Below are 23,927 nucleotides of genomic sequence, written 5' to 3'. Positions count from 1 at the left end.
TGAAAACCACCATGCGACTCCATAATGGGCCTTATTCAGTAACTGTTTGTGCCTCACAGGAGCTCCTGGCCCATCTAGCGCTGCAGTGAAATGGAAAGCTGATGCAATGCAAGATAATAAATAATAAATTAATTTTTAAAAATGTAAATAAATTTATTAATAATAAATCAAAATTAAGGTTAACTAATTGGAGTAATTCATTTGAGTGAGTCCCTAACATGAAATAATTGAGAAGAACCTCTCTCTAATGTTCAGGCAGAAAATCTCTCTTTTACCTCTCCGGCAGTTGCGCTGGATTATGATTCTGTCTCTTCTGAGATTTACTGAGTTTGGCCACAAATGTGGTCTCATTGCAATTCCTTTACCACCTTTGCGGCTATGTTTTCACACAACTGTTTGTGATGTTGAAGCTTGTTTCATATCTGCTATAGGCTTTAATTTAAACCTAGGATCAAGTACAGCAGCACTTCTGTAATTATACGGCAGCACCCCTGGATTTATACAGCATAGGCAGCACCCCTGGAGAATTACACAGCCCAGCAGACAGGCAACAGCACCCCTGGATTTAAATGGCAGAGGGGCAGCAACCCATATAGGGCAGCACCTCTGGAATGATGTCGCAAAAAAATACATACAAGATGGAATTGTCCTTGGGCCCTCCCACCCACCCTTATCTTGTATAAACAGGACATGCACACCTTAACAAACCAATAATTTCAGCGACACCGTCTGCCACACGACTGTGGTTGAAATGATTGGTGTGTTTGGGCCCCCACCAGAAAAAGAAGCAATTAATCTCTCCTTGCACAAACTGGCTCTACAGAGACAAGATGTCGTCCTCATCCTCAGATTCCCCCCACCACTTCAGTGTTTACATCCTCGTCCTCATCCTAACAGAGAAATAATATTCAAACAAACCACATCATTTAGCTGTCAGTGGACTGTTTACGCTATTACCCAAAGTTTCTGAACTTGACAATGACTTATGAAGAATGTGCTACAGGTGACATATAAGGGAGGATGTACCTAAGTAGTTAACGTCCTTACCCCTACTTATTATGGATTGACAAAGGCAACAGATGGCTTGATACCTGTTGTCCGGATTTGTGGAGAAATTATTCCACACCGAAGAGGTGGTTTTTTTGGTATTTTGCCCAGGCACGACAATGGGCTTTTTCATCCGATGGCCAACAACTGTCTCCACTAGTGCCTTTTTCAAACAAACCACATCACCATCAGAATCCTCATCGTCAACTTCCTCCTCAGCACCAGCTACACCAATATCGTCCTCATCCTGGTGTACTTCTACAGTGACATCCTCAATCTCAATATCAGCAACTGGACTGGTGGTGCTCCTCACAGCACTTGCACAGGGCGTGCAAATGGTAGTAGGAGCCGCCTCTTCCCATACAGTGTTGTGAAGGTCAGGCGTAGACATCGCAACCACGAACAGTGCCAGAACCCCTGTATTTTCACAACTCCCCTGTAATTTTACAGAATACAAGAACAGTGTACCTTTATTTTAACAACAGCACCCTTGTATTTTTACAGCATACAGGACCAGTGTACTTTTATTTTAACAACAGCACCCATGTATTTTTACAGCATACAGGACCAGTGTACTTTTATTTTAACAACAGCAACTCTGTATTTTTACAGCATACAGGACCAGTGTACTTTTTATTTCAACAACAGCACCCCTGTATTTTCACTGCACCCCTGAATTTTTACAGCATACATGACAGGGCCAGTGTTCATTTATATTCACCACACTCCTGAATTTTTACAGCATAAAAGAGAGGGCCAGTGTACATTTATTTTCACTGCACCCCTAAATTTTTACAGCATGCAAGACAGGGCCAGTATACATTTATTTTAACAACAGCACCACTGAATTTTTACAGCATGCAAGACAGGGCCAGTGTACATTTATTTTAACAACAGAACCCCTGAATTTTTACAGCATACAAGTCAGGGCCAGTGTACATTTACTTTCACTGCACCCCTGAATTTTTACAGCATACAAGACAGGGCCAGTGTACATTTATTTTAACAACAGCACCCCTGAATTTTTACAGCATACAAGACAGGGCCAGTGTACATTTATTTTAACAACAGCACCCCTGAATTTTTACAGCATACAAAACAGGGTTAGTGTACATTTATGTTAACAACAGCACCCCTGAATTTTTACAGCATACAACACAGGGCAGGTGTACATTTATTTTAACAACTGCACTCCTGAATTTTTACAGCATACAAAACAGGGCCAGCACCCCTGTATTTTCACTGCATACAGGAGGACAGTGCACCTGCCCCCTGTACAACAAAGTGATAGCCAGGACAGCAACACCCATGTACAGCTGCGGCACCCCTAATAGCACATGAAACACCAGTGACAGCCAGGAGAGCAACCCTAACAGCACAGGGACACCACAGTGACAGAAACAGCACCCCTAGAAAGCACACACTGACCCCACCCAACGCCACCACCCCCACAGAGTGTTATGATTCCAGCACTCCTGACCGGAGGAGATTTTATGACAAGGACCAGAGCGCTGGAATGGAATGCAGGTAACGGGAGCAGGGAAGACTAGTTGCCCCTGGCGCCCTAACTCTATTGTCTCACCCGTGCTATCGGAAATCCCCTGCGAGACTATGGTTTCTTGAGCCCCTGGCAGCCACGTTTGAAGGGCGGATTATGTCTGCCCAACTCCGGTGCCCCCCGGTCTTAGTGAGAGACAAAGGGAAATCCGAGGCAGGATGATAACAAGAGGACCTCTGACTGACAACAGGCCAGGGGCAACAAGCTAACTAACAAAAACAGAAGTATGTGCGGAAACCCGCCAGGGAAAAGGACAACCAAAATCCACTTGTCCAATACTCCTACCCAGCACCGCTGGATACCAGAGTGGACCTGTGGAAGCGGAACCCTCCGCAAAATGCTCCAAAACACAAATAATAAATAATAAAGCGGACAAGCCGCAACACACGGCAAGGCCGCGACTCACGAACACCACTGGATGTTATATGGTGATTAGTCAGGACTCCAGGAATAAGATGACAAACTTCAGAGTTCAGGACTTCCGAATACTGGAATGACCGGATACAGCAAGACTGGAACAGACTCTCAGCAAACAGAAACAGCATGCAGGAAGCTATTACCGGCGTCTGTGAGAAGCCCTGGGAGTGTATTTAACAAGGAGTCCTCCAATCAGCTGCCGAAAGGCTGATTAGAATAAATGCCTTGCAGCTGCCTTGCTGCATGGCCAGAGAGCAGGAGAATACATTAACTCTTAAAGCCTAGCAACGGGGAACACGGTCCGCCAGTGGCGTCCCCGTTGCTAGGGTCCGTGCGGCTCAGCGCGCCCGGCGTCCAGCGTTGCCAGGGAGCCGGCGGCTGTCCGCGTACGGCGTCCCTGGTTGCTAGGCGCCGGGCCGCACCGACGAGCGGACCCCGGCGCCTAACAGTACCCCCCCCCTTGAGGAGGGGTCAAGGAACCCCTAAAGCCAGGCTTCCAAGGAAACTCCCGAAAAAATGCCCTCTTGAGCCTTGGGGCATGAAGATCCTTATCCAGGACCCAGGACCTTTCCTCTGGACCATAACCTCTCCAGTGAACCAGAAAATAAAGCCGGCCCCTGGACAACTTGGAATCGAGAACCTTCTCCACCAGGAACTCCTGTTGTCCCTGTACATTCACTGGAGATCTTCCCTGAGAGATCTTCCGAGGAAATTTATTGGAAGAAATGTATGGCTTCAACAGGGAGCAATGAAACGTATTACCAATCCGAAGAGATTTTGGTAAACGTAACCGGAAAGCAACTGGGTTAACTTTTTTAATGATAAGAAATGGTCCAATAAATTTCGGTCCCAACCTAGCTGAAGATTGTCGAAGTCTAATGTTACGAGTCGACAACCATACCCTATCTCCCACCTTAAAATTGCAAGGACGTCGGAGCCGGTCAGAAAAAAATTTCTCACGAAAGGCCGCTTTTCTGAGAGCAAGGTGCACTTTTTTCCAAATGGCTCTGAGATGGGAGGTTAAGGTTAGCGAGGAAACTGAGGAATGTTGAAAAAAAGAATTAGCTCTGGGCTGAAAACCAAAAACTGAAAAGAATGGAGACACGTTGGTGGAGGAATGACAAGAATTATTGTAAGCAAACTCCGCCAATGGAAGAAACTCGGACCAATCATTCTGGAGTTTGGCTGAGTACAAACGCAAATACTGTTTCAATGATTGGTTAACTCGCTCGGTTTGCCCGTTGGACTGTGGGTGGTAACCAGATGTTAATGACAATCTCATCTTTAATGAAGCACAAAAACACTTCCAGAATTGTGCAACGAATTGTGGACCCCGATCAGAAACAATATCAGTGGGCAACCCATGAAGTCTGAAAATATGGCGGAGAAACAACACTGCCAGTCCTTGGGCAGATGGCAGTCGGGGAAGGGCAATGAAATGAGCCATCTTGCTAAAATGGTCTACTACCACCCAAATGACTCTGCATCCAGCTGAAAGGGGAAGGTCCACCACAAAATCCATGGAAATATGAGACCATGGCTTGAGAGGGACATTCAAGGGCATAAGTTGCCCGATAGGCAAGGAACGGGGAACCTTATGCTGTGCACAAACCTGACATGAAGAAACAAACTCCTTAACGTCTTTAGAAAGACCAGGCCACCATACTGAGCGGGAGACTAACTCCAATGTCTTAGAGATCCCTGGATGCCCAGAAACTTTGTTATCATGGAACTCAGTCAAAACATTAGCTCTCAGGAACTCAGGGACGTAAAGACGACCAGCAGGAGAATTTCCAGGAGCTTGGTGTTGAAGCTGTTTTAACTGGGTAAATAAATCTTGTGTGAGGCCTGCCCAAATGACTGAAGATGGAAGTATGGGAGTAACAGGACTGTTATCATGAACCGGAAGAAAACTGCGTGACAGAGCATCTGCCTTGGTATTCTTGGAACCTGGCCTGAAAGTTATAATAAACTTGAAACGAGTAAAGAACAAAGCCCAACAAGCCTGCCGGGCATTCAGCCGCTTAGCTGATTCGATGTATTGCAGATTCTTATGGTCAGTCAATACTGAAATGGTACGTGTTGCTCCCTCCAGCCAATGCCTCCACTCCTCGAAAGCCCATTTTATTGCCAGTAGTTCCCGGTTACCAACGTCATAGTTGGATTCAGCGGAGGAGAATTTCCTAGACATAAAGGCACAAGGATGTAGTTCCTGAGACTCTGGATCCTTTTGAGATAGTATAGCCCCTACTCCAACCTCCGAGGCATCAACCTCCACAACGAAGGGCAATCCTGGATTGGGATGTCTAAGGACTGGAGCCGAGACAAAAGCTTGTTTCAAGGCCCGAAAGGACAACTCCGCTTCACGCGACCAGTTGGTAGGATCCGCTCCTTTCTTTGTCAGGGCCACAATGGGAGCAACCAGGTCGGAGAAGGAATGAATGAACCTCCTGTAATAATTCGCAAACCCTAAAAAGCGCTGAATTGCTTTTAAATTGGTGGGTTGCGCCCAACTAAGGATGGCCTGAAGCTTCTTTGGTTCCATGAAAAATCCCCGAGGGGAAATAATGTATCCTAAAAAAGATACCTCCGTGACATGAAACTCGCATTTCTCCAGTTTGGCATATAGATGATTCTCACGTAACTTTTGAAGAACCTGACGCACCTGGGTAACATGTTGTTCAATAGAGTCAGAATAAATCAGGATGTCGTCTAAGTAAACGACCACGAATTTCCCTAGGAAGTCACGGAGCACATCGTTAATGAGGTCCTGGAAAACTGCTGGAGCGTTAGACAAGCCGAACGGCATCACTAGGTACTCGTAGTGACCCGACTGAGTACTGAAGGATGTCTTCCACTCATCTCCGGACCTGATTCGGATGAGGTTATACGCTCCTCTTAGATCGATTTTGGAGAAAATCACAGCCGAACGCAGCTGATCAAAGAGGACAGAAATCAGCGGCAGAGGATAAGTATTTTTAACTGAGATTTTATTTAAGGCTCTATAGTCAATGCAAGGTCTGAGCGAGCCATCCTTTTTCTCCACAAAGAAGAAGCCTGCACTTAAAGGAGATTTAGATTACCTAATAAATCCTTTCCCTAGGCTCTCTTTAACATAGTCATTCATGGCCGCAGTTTCTGGCCCGGATAAAGCATATAACCTTCCCTTTGGCAATGCGGCACCAGGAATTAGCTCAATGGCGCAATCAAAAGGCCGATGGGGAGGCAGAATGTCTGCATTGCCCTTGGAGAACACATCAGCAAACTCCTGGTACTCCACGGGAATGAGTTCAGGAATTGCAGCAGCTATTCTGACTGGAAACGAAATACATTCCTTATCACAGAAGGCACCCCATTGAGAAATCTCCCCTGACCGCCAATCAATGGTGGGATTGTGAAAGGCCAGCCAAGGGTGACCCAGAACCACTGGAACTGCTGGGCAATGGGTAAGGAAGAACTCGATCTTTTCAGAATGAAGAGCTCCTACCGTAAGTAGTACAGGGGGTGTACAGAGGGAAATAACCCCATTGGACAGTGGACTCCCATCTAAACCATGCATGGTGACACTCCTACCCAAAGATAACTGAGGAATGCCTAAGGCCTTGGCCCAAGTTAAATCCATAAAGTTTCCTGCGGCTCCACTGTCGACAAAAGCCGACACCGAGGAACTGAGGCTGCCAAAGGAAACCTTAGCTGGGACTAAAAGGGAGTTATGCGAGGAGATAAGCTGCAGACCTAGGTGAACCCCCTCACAATTCACCTGGTCAAGGCGTTTCCCGACTTATTCGGACAATTACGAGCAAAATGTCCCTTACCCCCACAGTACAAACAAAGACCAGAGTTTTGCCTTCTGACTCTCTCTTCAGGAGACAACCGGGAGAGACCCATCTGCATGGGCTCCTCTATGTCCTCAGGGATGGAATATACACACGGAGATGACCTGACCGATGCTCCTTTTTCAGCCTTCCGCTCTCTGAGACGACGATCAATCTTAATAGAAAGCTGCATGAGTTTATCGAGAGTCTCAGGAGCGGGATACTGGAGGAGACTGTCTTTAATAGATTCTGATAAGCCGAGGCGAAACTGACTGCGCAGGGCTGGGTCATTCCAGCCACAGTCGTTCGACCACCGGCGAAACTCCGTACAATAAACCTCTGCGGGATTCCTACCCTGTCTGAGAGCGTGCAACTGACCTTCAGCGGATGCCTCTCTATCAGGGTCGTCATATAACAGTCCTAAAGACCCAAAAAAAGCGTCTACTGACAACAACACCGGATCATCTGCTTTTAAACCAAATGCCCAAGTCTGGGGATCCCCCTGGAGCAAAGAAATAATAATCCCGACCCGCTGAGATTCAGTACCCGAGGAGATCGGTCTTAAATGAAAATAAAGTTTACAGGATTCTTTAAAATTAAAAAACTCTTTTCTATTCCCAGAAAAACGGTCAGGCAAATGCATTTTTGGTTCAGGAACTACCCTCGGGGAAGTTCGTAAAAGATCTTCCTGCGACTTCACCCGAAGGGAAAGATCCTGAACCATCTGAGTAAGTTCTTGAATCTGACTGACTAAGAGCTGACCAGGATTTGGTCCTAACCCTGTTGGATTCATGAGGCCGACAATTTCTTACAAAAACTGAATAAGAAAAAATTAAACTCCGTTTAATTTTAAGTTTTGGTATGGCCGGTAATAATGTTATGATTCCAGCACTCCTGACCGGAGGAGATTTTATGACAAGGACCAGAGCGCTGGAATGGAATGCAGGTAACGGGAGCAGGGAAGACTAGTTGCCCCTGGCGCCCTAACTCTATTGTCTCACCCGTGCTATCGGAAATCCCCTGCGAGACTATGGTTTCTTGAGCCCCTGGCAGCCACGTTTGAAGGGCGGATTATGTCTGCCCAACTCCGGTGCCCCCCGGTCTTAGTGAGAGACAAAGGGAAATCCGAGGCAGGATGATAACAAGAGGACCTCTGACTGACAACAGGCCAGGGGCAACAAGCTAACTAACAAAAACAGAAGTATGTGCGGAAACCCGCCAGGGAAAAGGACAACCAAAATCCACTTGTCCAATACTCCTACCCAGCACCGCTGGATACCAGAGTGGACCTGTGGAAGCGGAACCCTCCGCAAAATGCTCCAAAACACAAATAATAAATAATAAAGCGGACAAGCCGCAACACACGGCAAGGCCGCGACTCACGAACACCACTGGATGTTATATGGTGATTAGTCAGGACTCCAGGAATAAGATGACAAACTTCCGAGTTCAGGACTTCCGAATACTGGAATGACCGGATACAGCAAGACTGGAACAGACTCTCAGCAAACAGAAACAGCATGCAGGAAGCTATTACCGGCGTCTGTGAGAAGCCCTGGGAGTGTATTTAACAAGGAGTCCTCCAATCAGCTGCCGAAAGGCTGATTAGAATAAATGCCTTGCAGCTGCCTTGCTGCATGGCCAGAGAGCAGGAGAATACATTAACTCTTAAAGCCTAGCAACGGGGAACACGGTCCGCCAGTGGCGTCCCCGTTGCTAGGGTCCGTGCGGCTCAGCGCGCCCGGCGTCCAGCGTTGCCAGGGAGCCGGCGGCTGTCCGCGTACGGCGTCCCTGGTTGCTAGGCGCCGGGCCGCACCGACGAGCGGACCCCGGCGCCTAACACAGAGACAGGGGTCTGTTTCCCTCACTCTCCAAGTTCGGAGTGAAAATGGCGGCTCGCAGCTATTTATATGTCATACAAAACCCGTGAGAATCCGAAAGTGGGATGACGATGTTTTGCCTCGTTCTGGGATCCGATTCTAGTCAGAAGTATGGAGACAGACTCTGATTCTGGCTTGGAACGTAAAGTTCAAGGGGGTTCGGTTCTCCGAGAACCGAACCTGCTCATCTCTAATTTTTTTACTTTTTCTATATCACGCATCCCCCCTCATCCTCCTCTGTGAGATGTCTAGTAATTGTGAAGCCAAGACACAGCCTTTGCTGAATCATAGCGCTCCAGTAGAAAGCTACATGGCATTAGTGTGAATTCTTGTACCTTTAGTCCTTCTGACCTGTAGTCCTTCTGTAAAAGACAAAAGGGGCCAGAGGTACTAAGCCTTGAAAATGGATAAAGTGGAGAGTGATAAACTGCCAGCCAACCAACTCATATCTGTCATTTTTCAAACAGGGCCCGTGACATGGCAGTTAGGAGCTGATTGGCTGGTACTTTATCACTCTACACTTTATCACTTTTCAAGACTTAGTGCATCTCCCCATCTAACATTTACTGAATGCTATCAACTCGACACTGGATTCCAGGGGTGCCGGGGATTGCTCTGGGCTTTAGCCCAGGCCTTGGGTTCCCTGGGGGATCCTCTATTGGTGGGTCCACGCTTCAAGAAAAAAACACATTTTGTTTCCACCAGCACTCTGAATAATGTATGCCACACTAAAGCCATCCAGCTCAGCCAATCCAGGGGTCCACATCTCACACCTCCACAACCCCAAGCTGGGTCTATGAGTAACCAGCAAGAAGCCACATGATAATGGCTCCCTGCTACAATATATCTAAGCTAAGTGCTACCTACCTTGGAGCAACCCCATAATGCTTCATGTGGCATCTCAGGACCTGCATCTCCTCCTAGTGCAAGGTCCTTTCTCCCTCTCACAACAAGCATATATAGTGGCAGATGCTCAATAAGTTTAGTGATATCATTCAGGTGATTGAAAGGGAGGGGTTTTTCTAAGCAGGAAAAAAAACACATTTTGTTTCCCCCAGCACCCTGAATAACAGCAGTAACCAGATTTAAATCCCATACAATATCTTAGAATTCAGAGATCTCGGTTACATATATCTGTGCAAATGTATGTGTAAGCCCCCAAGCCGCGTCAAGGCCTCTCTGTATATATATTGGGGGTCCCTAGCGCTATATCTAGGTTCAGGGCATAGCACCCCAAAAATCAGCATAAGCCAGACAGCCCAGGGCAGCATACCAGTGAAAAAAATTATAATGTTAATAGATTAGTGTTTAAGAAGCCGAAGATATAGAGAAAGTGATACAAAAATCAGATGTAATGAAAATAAGAAAAATTGTTAAAGAAATTAGTATGTGATAAGTGTTAATAAAATGTAAGGGTATGCCACACTAAAGCCATCCAGCTCAGCCAATCCAGGGGTCCACGCTTCCCCAGGAATCCCTGGCCTGGGCTGACTAGTTAGGTGGGAGAATGCTTTGACCGGGGGACCCCGTCAAGTGTGTCCCCTGGCTGTGGCATTACCTACTGCTAGTGGAGCCCAGTGCTGGTCCTAAAACTATGGGGGATCCACTACTCGTTTTTTGTTCCCTGTATTTTTTTGCTGAGCCAATGTTACTTGCACCCTAGGGATCCAATGATTAAAGGCACTCTGCACCGTATCAAGGCAGACTCGCAGTCAGCGGAGGTTTGTTTTGAGACAATGGCCGGGGGAAGATAGCGGACCAATAACGCACTAGCGCTATTTCAAAAGAGAAAATAAAAGGAAGACCAATTGCGCTTATCACATACTAAAAAAATTGATGGGTTTCCTAGGCTTCAGCCTAGTCAGGCTAATTGATAATATGGCCCTAAGTAAATATATCTTGATAGTATCTATGGTAGAGGCTAATTTACGTTCATCTATAAAAGCTTAGCTTTCTCATTGCAAACACAGTGAGGGTAGTCACCTATCGCTGTGTATGTACGAGTCAACATATAACAAAGCCAGTTTGGAAATCCCGGCCCATCCCATCTCAGAACACAGGCCCAGATTTATCAAGCCTCGGAGAGTACCAATCAATCAGCTCCTAACCGACATGTTACAGGCTGCGTTTGAAAAATGACAGTTGGTAGCTGATTGGCTGGTACTTTGGGGTCTATTTACTAAGCCCTGGATGGAGATAAAGTGGATGCAGATAAAGTCCCAGCCAACCAGCTCCTAACTGTCATTTTTCAAACGCATCCTGTGACATGCCAGGTAGTTGCTGATTGTCTGGTACTTTATCCCATGCACTTTATCTCCATCCAAGGCATAGTAAATAGACCCTTAAATCCCCATGCAATTTATCACTCTCAAGGGTTTGATAAATCTGGGCCATAAAGTTTTAACCTTCTAAGCAGAGTGAACAGATAAACATGCAGCCAACATACAGTAACAAACAGATGCATTTATAGGAGACATTCACCTTATCTTTAATTTGTTCTTTAATTTACATCATGTTCCTGAATGCGCGACATATTAATAAAATAATTATATTTTATTTCTCTTTTTTTGTCTTTCCTCTTACACTTTGTTTTCATTCCTGAAGCTGAAATGAATGTCCTGACCTTACTATTTTAGCTCAGGTTGCGCACCACAAAACCACACGCTTCAGTGCAATAATGTACCGTGGATCTTTTTCCTTCTCCGTGCTCTGCTAATTCACAGAATTGAGACTGTGGGCAAAAGATTACAAACAACAGGTTTTCTCAGAACTGTCCAATCATTGCATAATAGTGTTTCCGAGGAGGTGTACTCTCTCGCCATGAAGGTGTAGACATAATCAATGACCACATAAATATGTTTATATAAATAATCTGCATGTACAAGTGGAATAGAAGGTCCACCTTACATCATATCTGACCTTTCCCTTCAATTACCTATAATAAAAAAAAAACCCTCATAAACAAAGTAAAGTTAACCCTTTCCCCAGAGGTGATCAAATGCTGGGTCCTCTACCTGTCTGCATCTTCCTCCTAAGCTGTGCACACTGGGGGCTGGATGTAGTCCAAAGGTCAACCTGTTGCCTACAGTTATTCATTCGGGCATGCAGGCACTTATGGTTCTCCAAGTGCCGGCATGCTGGAGCAGGCTTGCTGGGACCTGTAGGCTGCCTGTAAAGAACAATATTGTAACATGAACCCTGCACCCACCACCACCAGGGGTGCGGGGCATAGCACTGGGCTGCTGGTAGTTGCTCGGGAGAGGGGATTCCATTTATTTTGTCTGGGGTCCCCACTTTCCGATGAATTTCAGCCCTGGGATGACTGGTTTGGGGGGGTTAATGTCATGGCAGGGTGACCCCACGCTGAGTGTTCTCCCTGCTGTTGCAGTACTCCCCCCCCCCCCCCATTCCCCCCTGGCTGGTTGAGCCTGGTGCTGGTTATAGTTAAGTTTGGGGAATCCCATATAATTTTATTTTTCTTCATAGATATAGGGGGGAGGGGGTGACTCATACAGTGCCTCCCCAGCCACTGACCTCACCGCACATCACTGGCGAGCAGGAGGGTTAGGGTTAGACTGTGGGTGGGGGGAGTTAAGGTCAGGCACTGGTGGGAGGGTCAGGGGTAGGAATAGGAGAATAAAATGTACCTGTACACTGGAGGTTCGGAAGTCTGACCCAGAAGTGATGGTCACATGACCTCCGGGACCCCAAAGCCACGCTGGAGCCGTCAGAAGCAGTCACAGCTGGGCCATCAGGAACAATATGTTGACATTCTAGCATGCTGACATTTCATCACTGTCTACATGATGAATGTTGACATGATCAATGTTGACGGTCTCATGTTGACACATTGAATGTTGACATTATGTGCTGCTAAATAAATGTAGAACAAAAAAAAAAGAGAAAAGTGATTATCATGCACTCTGTGTAACAGAGGGGTACAGGACAGAGCAACCATCCACGCCAGCAAGTGGTGCACCCTGGGTACGTATAACTATCTGCTTTTACCATGTTGTACTCCACCCAATAATAAATGTGTAGACTTGGTGGAATCTGCCATCATACATCCAGTATCTACTGTACATGTGTGGAGATGTGTCCTGTTTTACAGGACCCATTCCACCTGCGGGAGGGCGTCTCTGACAGCGCTGGGACAGCTTGTCTGTCCCTAGCGCCTGTCGGTGTGCAGGAGCGGCGGGTGTCCGGTGCAGGGGTTACCCTTTTCCCTGCACCGGACCGGAGGCTGCGGAGTCGTTCAAATGTTGGCACCCTCCGGGAGCCAATCGCAGCTCCCGGAGCGGCGGCCAATCAGAGGCGGGCGCGGCGAGCCAATCGGCGCTCGCCTCGTCATAGGCCCCGCCCCCGGCGTCTGACGTCAGACGCCAGGCGGGAGCCGAAAAGGAGGAGAAGTGCGCGGAAGAGCGCGGAAGTAGAAGCGGCCGGGACCCGGAGGAGGAAGTCGGCGCGGGAGAGAAGACGACGGCCGCGGAAAGAAGAGCTCCGGTGGCCGTTGAAAAGGCCAGAAGACGTCGAACTCCAGAGAAAAGAAGATGTCCAGTGGCGGCTGGACGCTGAGGAGCGGAGGCGGCGCCGCTGGCCAGGGCGGTTCGGCGGCAGAAGAGGGCGCCGGAGACCCCCGGATCAGGTGAGGCCTCAGTGAGGCTACTCTCTCCCCCTCCCCTCTTTCCACCCTAGACCACTGGGTGTTCGGGCATTAGGCCCGTGGGCACAGTCAGGCCCTTCCGGCCTGTGGGCAGTTAGTCGGGCCCTCCCGGCCCATGGGTACGTTTGATCGGGCCCTCCGAGTCCGTGGGCATGTGAAGTCGGGGTTCCCCCCCGGCCTGTGGCCCTGATAGGAGGTTGGGCCCACCATTTGATTTGGTGGTTTGGGCATTAGGCCCAAGCCACCTCGACGGCGCCGTAGGCGGGCACTAGGCACGAGGGGCACATCGGGAACTCTGCCTGTGGGGGTATTAGAGGGCATTAGGCCCTAGTGCATTTTGGGCAGAGTAGGTACAAATAAGGTGACCCTGGGCACTAGGCCCAGGTCACCCAACGGGTGACAAGTTAGGCGGGCGCTAGGCCCGTGGGTGTTGTCAGGCTTCTGGCCTGTGGGCAATTAGGGGCGCTAGGCCCAGTGAATAAGTGCCCCCCAAGGTGAATAAAGGTGGCACTGGGCACTAGGCCCGGGCCACCCTGAGGTGTTTAGGTGGGCAGGCTGTGTGGCGCCCCAGCGTAGGGATTTAAAGGGACAGCACCTTGGGATCTTGTAATCCGATATTGTGATGTATGTGGTTACCGTGCAGGGCAAAGTGTCTGTTTGTTTTAAGTTTGTGCATAGTTGTGTTGCACCACCCACACAAGCTAGTTTGAGGACTCTGTTTATGTAGCTAGTGTAGCGGACGCACACTAGGGTAGTTCTTGGCCCTGCACGGCTGTTTTCTCTTTACCTCCTTACAGGGACCTGTAAGTGGAGAAGAGTGCAAGACTTGTAACGGTGAGTAGCATCTGTGTACATTTGTCCCTTGTCTGTCCCCGAGCGCCGGAATAGGGATTGCTCACGGACGTGAGAATCCCCTTCATCACACTACGCGCGAGAGTGCGAGTGTGTGAAATCTGGGTGGCTGAGGCTTTGTGCCAATGATGACCTTTCACCCAACCGGTGAAGGTCGCCGTCACCCCTGGGGTATCCCCTTTTCCGGTGGAAGAAGGGCTGATACCCCCCTTAAGGTAGACTATTTTCTCCTCAGCTCGGTCGTCGGTCAGCTCCGAGAGGGAATCGCCGTGTCCGGATCCGACTGAAGATTGCCAGGTCCGTTGAAGATTCCGGTACCTGAAGGTGAGAGAGAGAGCGGCGCCTGGTGAGTACCGAAACTACACCTGCACGGCAGCAGGCACCACCACACGCACCGCCGCCACCCTCTTACACATGCACAAACAGATCGGCGTTCAACATCTGGGTAACATATTAGTATCCATCAACGCTGCTTAATGGCGCTAATTATAAGCATACCATAATTTTCTCAATCTCGCAAAGTTACTTTTACAGCAAAACCAACATCAAGACAGCGGCGTTCTACATATCCAAGTAATGCTTCTGCTCCCAACGCAATCGCCCAGAACAGATGTACAGGTGCAATTCTGTATATTTAACCCTCTTTATTGATGTTTTTATTTTGCATATTTTTTGCTAGGGCAGACCACAGTAGATTCAGAGTGGCCTTCCGGGGAAAACAGCGGCCTTCCTTTTATAATTGACAGTTCCTAGATGTCTCATTCAACCACATGCCCATCTGGCAATGGCTTCCATCCTCGTCATCACCTTGGAATGCAGAGAATACTTTAATCCGTGGTGTGATTGAAGTGGTTCAGCTACCTAAAAAGTCATTTAATTCTCTTTATTTACATTAGTATAAAAAAAAGTTTGCATTTTAAAGAAAGAATGAAAAAATAAACCCTACCTTTTCTAATCCACTTAAAGGAGTCATTTTAGGAAACCGATTCTTTATTACAAGCTAAATATGACAATTTATCCAAGTCCCTGAGTCAAATATAATAATGTTGGAAAAATATAATAATATTAGCCGACAATATTTAACTGGGGTATTTTTTTAAGTTGTCAAAATACTTTCACATGTTTAAAGATGAAGTACAGGAGAAAGGGTGTTACTGAGGACAAAGATGAACAGCTCTGATGGAGGGTGGACGGCATGTGTGCAGGACCCATTCCACGCTTGTACAGAATGGGTTCTGCATCGATGCCCGCAGTGCCCCTAGGCCGCAGCCTGTGATTTAGGGTCGGAGATGGGGTGGTTTCGGCATAAGTGGTGCAGACATAAATCACAGGGTAGATGGCCATTTTCATGGTGATGTGCGTATACACAATAAAGATGTCCTTTCAGTGTGCAGCCAAAAATTACGGGAATGGCCTTTGATCAGGGGGCGTGGCCTCATGGCTAGGGGTCATGGCTGCAATCACTAACCATGCCCCCCGTTTTTATCACTATGGGGGCATGGACAGTGCTCAGTGATCTGCTGGCCATGCTCTCTGTCTTTGTCTGCCACGGAATAGATGCTGTGCCAGAGAATAGACGTTCTGCTCAAAGCAGCGAGTGACAGGGGGGATCTCCCAACTGCCCACCTCCAGCGCGGGACACTGTGACCCGCGGGTGGGACAGCGGGACATACCGTGAAAAACGGGACTGTCCGGCCAAAATCAGGACAGTTGGGAGGTATGCATAACACCAGAATCTACGCACTGCCAGAGAGAAACCTACAGGCAGGCCCCCTCTTCTATTAAAACCCCCCCTGGGTGCCAGACAGCAATCCTTAGCACGGGGGCCTGTCGCCCGTTTTCTGGGAGTGCCAAGGCCAGATCTGTATCTTGCTGTGCAGATTACTACTAAAGCGTCTAAAAATGAAAAGTGGTCTGTTGGCCAGAGCAACCAATCAGATTCTGTCTATTATTTCTCCACTGCACCCTAGAAACTGATACACAAAATCTGATTGGCTGCCATGGGCAACATCACCACTTTTCACTCCGGCAACGTTATCATATTTTAGCATCTCTGCTGCATCCAAAGACACAGCCGCTGTGCTATCAGTGTTCATCTATGAACCGCTCACAATGCTCATAATTCAGAAGGAAAAGCTCCATTATACAGACATTCATAAAACACAAATTAATATCTCCACTAATTATGGGAAACCTATCTGTACATCCAATGCTGGAACCAGAATTGTAGAATAATCATAATTACTATTACAAATAGTTCCATCTAGTTATTAATGTACTGTATATACACATTTAAAAACTGTAATTGTAAGATACTGTATAGTACATGGCTACAAGTACACCTACACTCCGAGTATCACACCCGTATGTTCTTGTGGATCCATGGGTGTTACTATGGAGTTGGTCCCCTTTGCTGTTATAATATCCTCCAGTCTTCTGGGAAGGCTTTCTGATAGAGTTGGAACAGGATTGATTTGCATCCATTCCACACAATAGTGTTAGTGGGGTCAGCACAATCCGGACCTGATCACAGCAGCAAATTTGTTAGCAGATGGGCAAAACCATGTGCACTGCAGGGGGAGGGGGGGGGGCAGATGTAACATGTGCAGAGAGAGTTCAGTCCTGGTGTAAGTACAGTCCTGGTCGTGTTGATTAATTTGGGCAGATATCCAGCCAACAGCCAAGATATCCATATAGGGGTCATTCTACGTATCGTCACAGTGCATGACGCCTACCTCCTCTATAGTGGCCCCTTCTTATAGAATTCAGCGGATCCGGCTTTCTCCACGGTGACCTCATTGTGTGGGATCACCAACAAATAAGAAAGCAGATCAGCAACAGGTAAGTGACCCTCTGGGAGGGATAAATATATACTTGAGGAAAATAATCACAAGAATAAGGGGCTACTTATGTTTGGGTTTGGACAAGGGGGTTAATGAGTTAATGATCTCAATAGAATTAATTAAGATGAAAGGGTTATTTTGATGAGATGGAGGAAGGTAATTAAACTGTTGTTGCTCCCACTTCACAATAACCACCCGACAAGGGGGGGCACTAGCAGGGCAGGCATTTAGTGGACTGACTTATTGTAAAGAGGGCATTTTAGGAAAGCAGGGCCATCGTGAGCTTGCACGGGCGCAGATTCTGGGGGTAGGTAGGTGGGGCAAATCTGAGATGCATGGCCATGTCCCCTCCCCCAAAAATGTAAAAACCAAGTTGCACAGGGGTCCAGCAGCTGACCCTCCAACAAGCTCTGGCCCAGGTACCTGCCTTTCCCCCTTCCCCCTATGCCATCACTGTATGAAAGTGTCAGGCTGAAAGCTCTACAGAGCTCTACAGTGTGACTGAAATGGCAAAACACACTGATTAGAAGTTTCCACGTATTTTGGCCCATGTAGTATAAAGGTTACCTCAACATTAAAGTGTCACACTCTTGTGGTTTTACAGAACCTCCATATAGTGCAAGAAAGCAATTATTTTCCTATGATCAAATAATAATACCAAATAACATCATTTCTATCAAACTACGGGGTTAATTCCAAGTTGATTGCAGCAGGAATTTTTTTAGCAGTTGGGCAAAACCATGTGCACTGCAGGTTGGGCAGATATAACATGTGCAGAGAGAGTTAGATTTGGGTGGGGTGTGTTCAATCTGCAATCTAAATTGCAGTGTAAAAATAAAGCAGCCAGTATTTACCCTGCACAGAAACAAAATAACCCACCCAAATCTAACTCTCTCTGCAAATGTTATATCTGCCTCCCCTGCAGTGCACATGGTTTTGCCCAACTGCTAAAAAAATTCCTGCTGCAATCAACTTGGAATTACCCCCCACATCCATCCATTTGTGTTTGAAAGATTTCAGTAGAAAAAAAATCTATTTAAATGTTAATTTTAAGAACTTATTGTCTCTTTTAGATTGTAAGTTCGCAAGAGCAGGGCCTTCTTTTCTCATGTATCCCTTCTCTTATCTTACTGTACTTCCACTATCTTATACTCTGTACTCCCTTTGATGGCACTTAACCCCGGGTTTTCTATACCTGTCCTATATTGTATTGAACTGTAAGTGCTGTTTTCTTGTTTGCTCATTTGATTATGTACTGAGTAATGGGCGCTGCAGATCCCTTGTGGCGCCATATAAATAAAGGATAATTATAATACATTTTCTAAAAAGGCAACATAACATTAAAATGACTGCTTAGTGGCCTCATCGACTTCCATATGCAAAGTCGCCTGTACAATTACTGGGCGCTAATATCATACCCATTGAATATGCAATAATGATAACTGGGCCCCAGAGTAAGGTAAGCCTAGTTATAGAGGTCTTAGAAGGTAAAATATTTATCACTACAAAACATGGCTCCAAGGCCCTTTATACTTTTCCCAGTGTACCATATAAGCAGTAAGTAAGAAGCAAAGCACAGTGTTACAAGTGTGGTAACCGCCAGCAACGATCCCGCCAGCTAGATTTGTTGCATGTTTTCCGCTCCCATGATCACCCGCTGCTATTCCCATAGCCTCTCAGAATAACACACCTTTATAAATACGCATTGCTTGCAGAAAGTCAGTTTCCTAATGTGCGCAATGTATAAACTGTGATTATGAATGCAAGACATTCTAATTCTGTTTGTCATGTAATGACCTATACCATTAATGCCTATACTGTACACGCGCTATAACGGCATAGATCGCAGCAAGGAAAGTCTTCTGTGTGATATCATAGCCAAATGTATTTATGGACTGCTATTCAGTTATACACATAATAACTCAGTATCGTGAAACCAAAAATACATCAGGTTTTGCCAAATATTGGAGGTGTGAAACCTTTTATTCTTACCAAACCCTTAATGCTTGTGTCCCCATGTAACAGCGGAAGCATTCACAGGTCATATGTAAAAAGAAAATTTCAAAAAATGAAAAGCAAACATTAATCATAAAATAAACAATTAGCCTCTCAAAATTGTACCATTTATTAGGACATCACAGTCCAAAATACTTCCTCGCAGCTGCAAGGCAAAAGAAACAAATAGTGTAATTGACACAATTACATTTTGTTTCTGAAAAGATTTACAATTCAAGTCAAATAGAGATACATTTATTTCTTTGCCTGCTGACATTTTTGCTGCAGTTATCTATCGCCACCTATGGGTTGATGCAAGCACTACACACATCTACTGTTCCACTGGAAGTATTGCCTCAGATCATTTTCTTTCTGGGAAAACGGGATATTTTATGTGACAGGCAGGGATTGGAAATTTTGATTTGTTGCTTGTCACAAAGAAATTGGCACCAAAGAAAAAACTAATTATTGTTGTGAACCTAAGAATAATTAGTGTTAATGTGCATTAGTGCAGTGCAAACTATTTTCAGCCATTGATTGCAACAGTGTAGCGTGCAATCTATAGCGGTAGATGTATTAAGCCTGGGGATGTGATAAAGCAGTGATATGTGTCAGATGGTAACACACCAGCCAATCAGCTCCTAACTGTCATTTTTGAAACCTGTAATGATTGGCCGGTGTGTTATCACCTTCTGCTTATCATTGCTTTATCACTTCTCCAGGCTTAATACGGGTGTAGTATGGTATGCCGGCGGCCGGGCTCCCGGCGACCAGCATACCGGCGCCAGGAGCCCGACCACCAGCAAACCGTCAGCGTGGCGAGCGCAAATTAGCCCCTTGCGGGCTCGCTGCGCTCGCCACGCTGCAGGCATGGTGGCGCGCTACGCACGCCTCGCTATTTTATTCTCCCTCCAGGGGGGTTGTGGACCCCCACGAGGAAGAAAAAGTGTCGGTATGCTGGCTGTTGGGATTCCAGCGCCGGTATGCTGTGCACCAGGATCCCGACAGTCGGCATACTGAAGACCACCCCTTAATACATCTGTCCCATATTCCTTATCTGGATCCGGTCTGAAGATCGACACTGTCTAGGTCGAGAATGTTTAGGTCGACCACTATAGTTCGACAGTCACTAGGTCGACAGGGTTGGAAGGTCGACAAGGTTTCTATGTTGACATGTGCTAGGTCGACAAGTCAAAAGGTCGACATGAGTTTTTTTTTTTTAAAAATCTTTTTTTGAAGTTTTTCATACTTAATGATTTACGTGGACTATGATTGGAACGGTAACCTTACCGGAAGCATGGCGAGCTAAGCGAGCCATGCGAGCGGACACGGTGCACTAATTGGGGTTCCCAGTCACTCTACGAAGAAAACAACACAACCCCCCCCCCAAAAAAAACTCACGTCGACCTTTTGACCTGTCGACCTAGCACATGTCGACCTAGAAACCCTGTCGACCTTCCAACCCTGTCGACCTAGTGACTCGACCTATAGTGGTCGACCTAAACATTGTCGACCTAGAAACTGTCGATCTTATGATCCACACCCGGATTTCCCATAAGGCACCACAGCCCAGCAGAACCTGTACAATGTGGAGCTCAGCAAGATGTTGGGTAAGGAGGGGCATCGGAGGTGGGTGGTATTCAGTATACTGGTTGTTGGGATCCCAGCGCACAGTATACCGGTGCCGGAATCCCAACAACCGGCAAACTGACACCTTTACTCCCTCTTGGGGGTCCACCACCCCCCTGGAGGGAAAATAGAAAGCATGGAGTGTGTAGCGTGCCACCGTGCCCGCAGCGTGGCGAGCAGAGCGGGCCCGCAAGGGGCTTATTTGCACTCGCCCCGCTGTCGGCAAGCCAGCGGTCAGGATCCCGGCGCTGGTATGCTGGCCGCCGGCAACTCATACCATACCTTTGGAGGTACATCTAGCAGAGGAAGGTGATGAGGAGTGAAGACGATGATCGGGGTGAGGACAGTGCTGAGGGGCTGTGGATGATGATGAGGGGCTGAGTAAAGTAATGAGGGTTGAGGATGGTGATGAGGGATAAGGACAGTGATGAGGGGCTGAGAAAGGTGGCGAGGGGGCTGAGGAATGTAAAAATACAAATGTTGCAGCTGCCGGGATCTGTATTGATTCCCACTAGAGGCCTTGCAAATCCAAGCATGTCTATAAAACAGTCGCAACACTGCCATGTTTTTCTGAGAACCCTCCTACCCGTTACCGCCCACAAAGGAATCCTTTTTGTCAATTAACCTGTGTCCAAAATCTCTCTGTAAAATGCATCAAGTGCATGCACAATAATACAAACAAGCCAATTGCATAAATATTGGAACAGCATACATCTCCGAATCAAGAACTTGGTCAAGAATTGAGCCTGATTGAGCAGCAATGCTAACCACTACACCAATTATTCTCCATAATAATAAGAAATTCAGAATAAGCATAATAACGTAATTTCTTAATAAAGATAATCATCATCATCATCATCATCATCACCTTGGTAATATTAATAAGATTAGCAAAAATGCAGCTAAATCATAGGTGCATAGAGGACAGATAACCTGTATAATGATGAATATTGGTGCAGTCCACAAAATGGCTGCCTCCACTGAGTACGTAATGTGTCATAGTATCACAGGAGCCAAAACAAACACGCACAATGGAAAACCTGTCATCAGAGATATATCACATAAACCAGATGTTACGGAATTCACAAGTGAAAGGGGATGGGAAATGCATTTATCAGTGCAGAATAAATAATCTGCGTGTTGTACTAATGGAGCTCCGGCCTCTGGATTCACTCAACAAGATGTCCCACTAAACTCCTCTGTGTCCACGGTGATAAATTCTCTCCAAGTCTGCAGCGGAGTCCTGTTATTTATGTGCTAGGTGTGACATTGTGGGAGTATGTGAGGGAGAACCTTTAGGAAATCCCAGTGCGATGACACTCACTTGGGACATTCAGGGTGGAACAGCTGGAGGAAGTCTCAGCTGAACAGCACAAAAATCAGGTTTTTAAAGAACATTGGGCCTCATTCAGCTTCAGTTGCAGTTCTACGGTTGTAGCAGAACTGCAGCTGCACAGAATCGCACAGCAAGAGCCGCCCATCATGTTCAAAAGGCCGCTCAGCACACCAGCCGCCCACCAATGCATTTGCAATTCTGACTGGGCAGCAGTGGTCCCCTTATTCCTCAGGGTCCCCAGTGCAATGCACCGGCTGCACCAATGGTAGTTCCGCCTCTGTCTTCTGTAAATTGTAGCGTGATACATACACAAATTATACAAATAGAGGTACACTATAAAACAAAGTATGTCTTAACCACAAGTCTAAAACTGAATGACAGGGGGCAGGGTGCAGCAGAGGTAAAAATACAGTCAAGCCTCAGAAAATTTAGTTTTCTGAGGTTTGGTTGTATTTTTAATATGCACCAAGCTCAGGATTACAATACATTCCGGGGCTTGGGCCTGGCTTTCCCTAACAGAAGCCTATTGGCAACTTATAGGAATGTGCACTGAGAGGAATCCAATTGGATCCCCCCCCAGTATCCCGTGGTGCGAACATCAACCGAGGCATGCTTAAATCCGAAAGCCCTTGTTCCGCAAAGTAGAGCTCTTATCAGGAGAGCTGTCCTTTGCAAAAATTTTTCCAAGCATAAAGGCGGGTACTCACAGAGCGATCGCTGCTTAAAATCTAAGCAATCTGACTAGATTGCTTAGATTTTAAGCAGCGATCACTCCGTGTGTACCCCTTACAGCGATAGCGATGCGCAGCCCCGCGCATCGCTATCGCTGGTGCTAGATTGGCCTGCATGCAGGCCAATCTAGCAGGTCGCTCACCTCACCCGCAAGGTGAAATGAGTGCCCCCCCGCACGCTCAACACACATCGCGCTGTGCTGAGCGTGGGGAGAGATGTGTGCTGAGCGGTTCGCTCAGCACACATCTCTCCCTAGATCTGCCCATGAATACGGGCCTTAAGTCATTAATAATTGCTGCTATACTTGCGATGAATGATGAGATGCATTACATACAAAATGCGATATGTGGTGCATCACACCCAGAGACAGAAGGCAAATTATCACAAAAGGCAACAGATCTTGCTCAAGAGCAAAAAAATAGCAAACACAGTATAAGCATATAGATTTATGTGTTTCATTATAGTTAGACAATTTATTTAAGACTAAAACTAGATTTAATATTGCAGAATAAACTCTAATATATATTAAAATTATAATATGTATATATATATATATATATATATTAGAATAGTAAGTTCAGAGCAAATTTAGCACTAGACATAAGAACGTTTTCTGATCCTTGCAATGTGGCTGAATCATCAATCTCTGACCTGCGGAGTACAGCCTATAAAGATGTTTCATGTACCAAACTAATAAGCCACTATACTGTACTGTGGGTACCTTGATCTAAAAATGTAAGCAGCAGTGAATGGGTCTGTGCTTCAAGCTCATCCTCTTGACAAAATCCTCAAAGCCTGAGAGAGCACGTCAGCCTTTCAAGTATTTTTGCACTGGTAAAATCTCTAACTTAATTCGAGTGGATCTGTTGACTTCATTTTTATAGCGAGATTTCCAAGATTTACTGTTTCTTTGATGTAAATAATTCTGTCTACCCATCTTTATGCACTGTGACTGCAAATAATAGCTCATTCTTTCACATACAATAGTAGCGTACATTAATCCTATAGCAGGTGCGATTCTGTGAGCTTAGAGATGATTTAGGACAATGTGAAACGCGTTGATGGCAGCAGTTGTCTTTAAAAATTCTCAAAAACTTTTTTTTAGGTCCATTGCAAAGTTGTTTGTAAAATAGGCAGGTTTACGGCAATATGCAGATCAG

Source organism: Pseudophryne corroboree, chromosome 2 (assembly GCF_028390025.1).
Source record: "Pseudophryne corroboree isolate aPseCor3 chromosome 2, aPseCor3.hap2, whole genome shotgun sequence".
NCBI lineage: Eukaryota > Metazoa > Chordata > Amphibia > Anura > Myobatrachidae > Pseudophryne > Pseudophryne corroboree.
Note: the sequence above shows the minus strand (reverse complement) of the source record.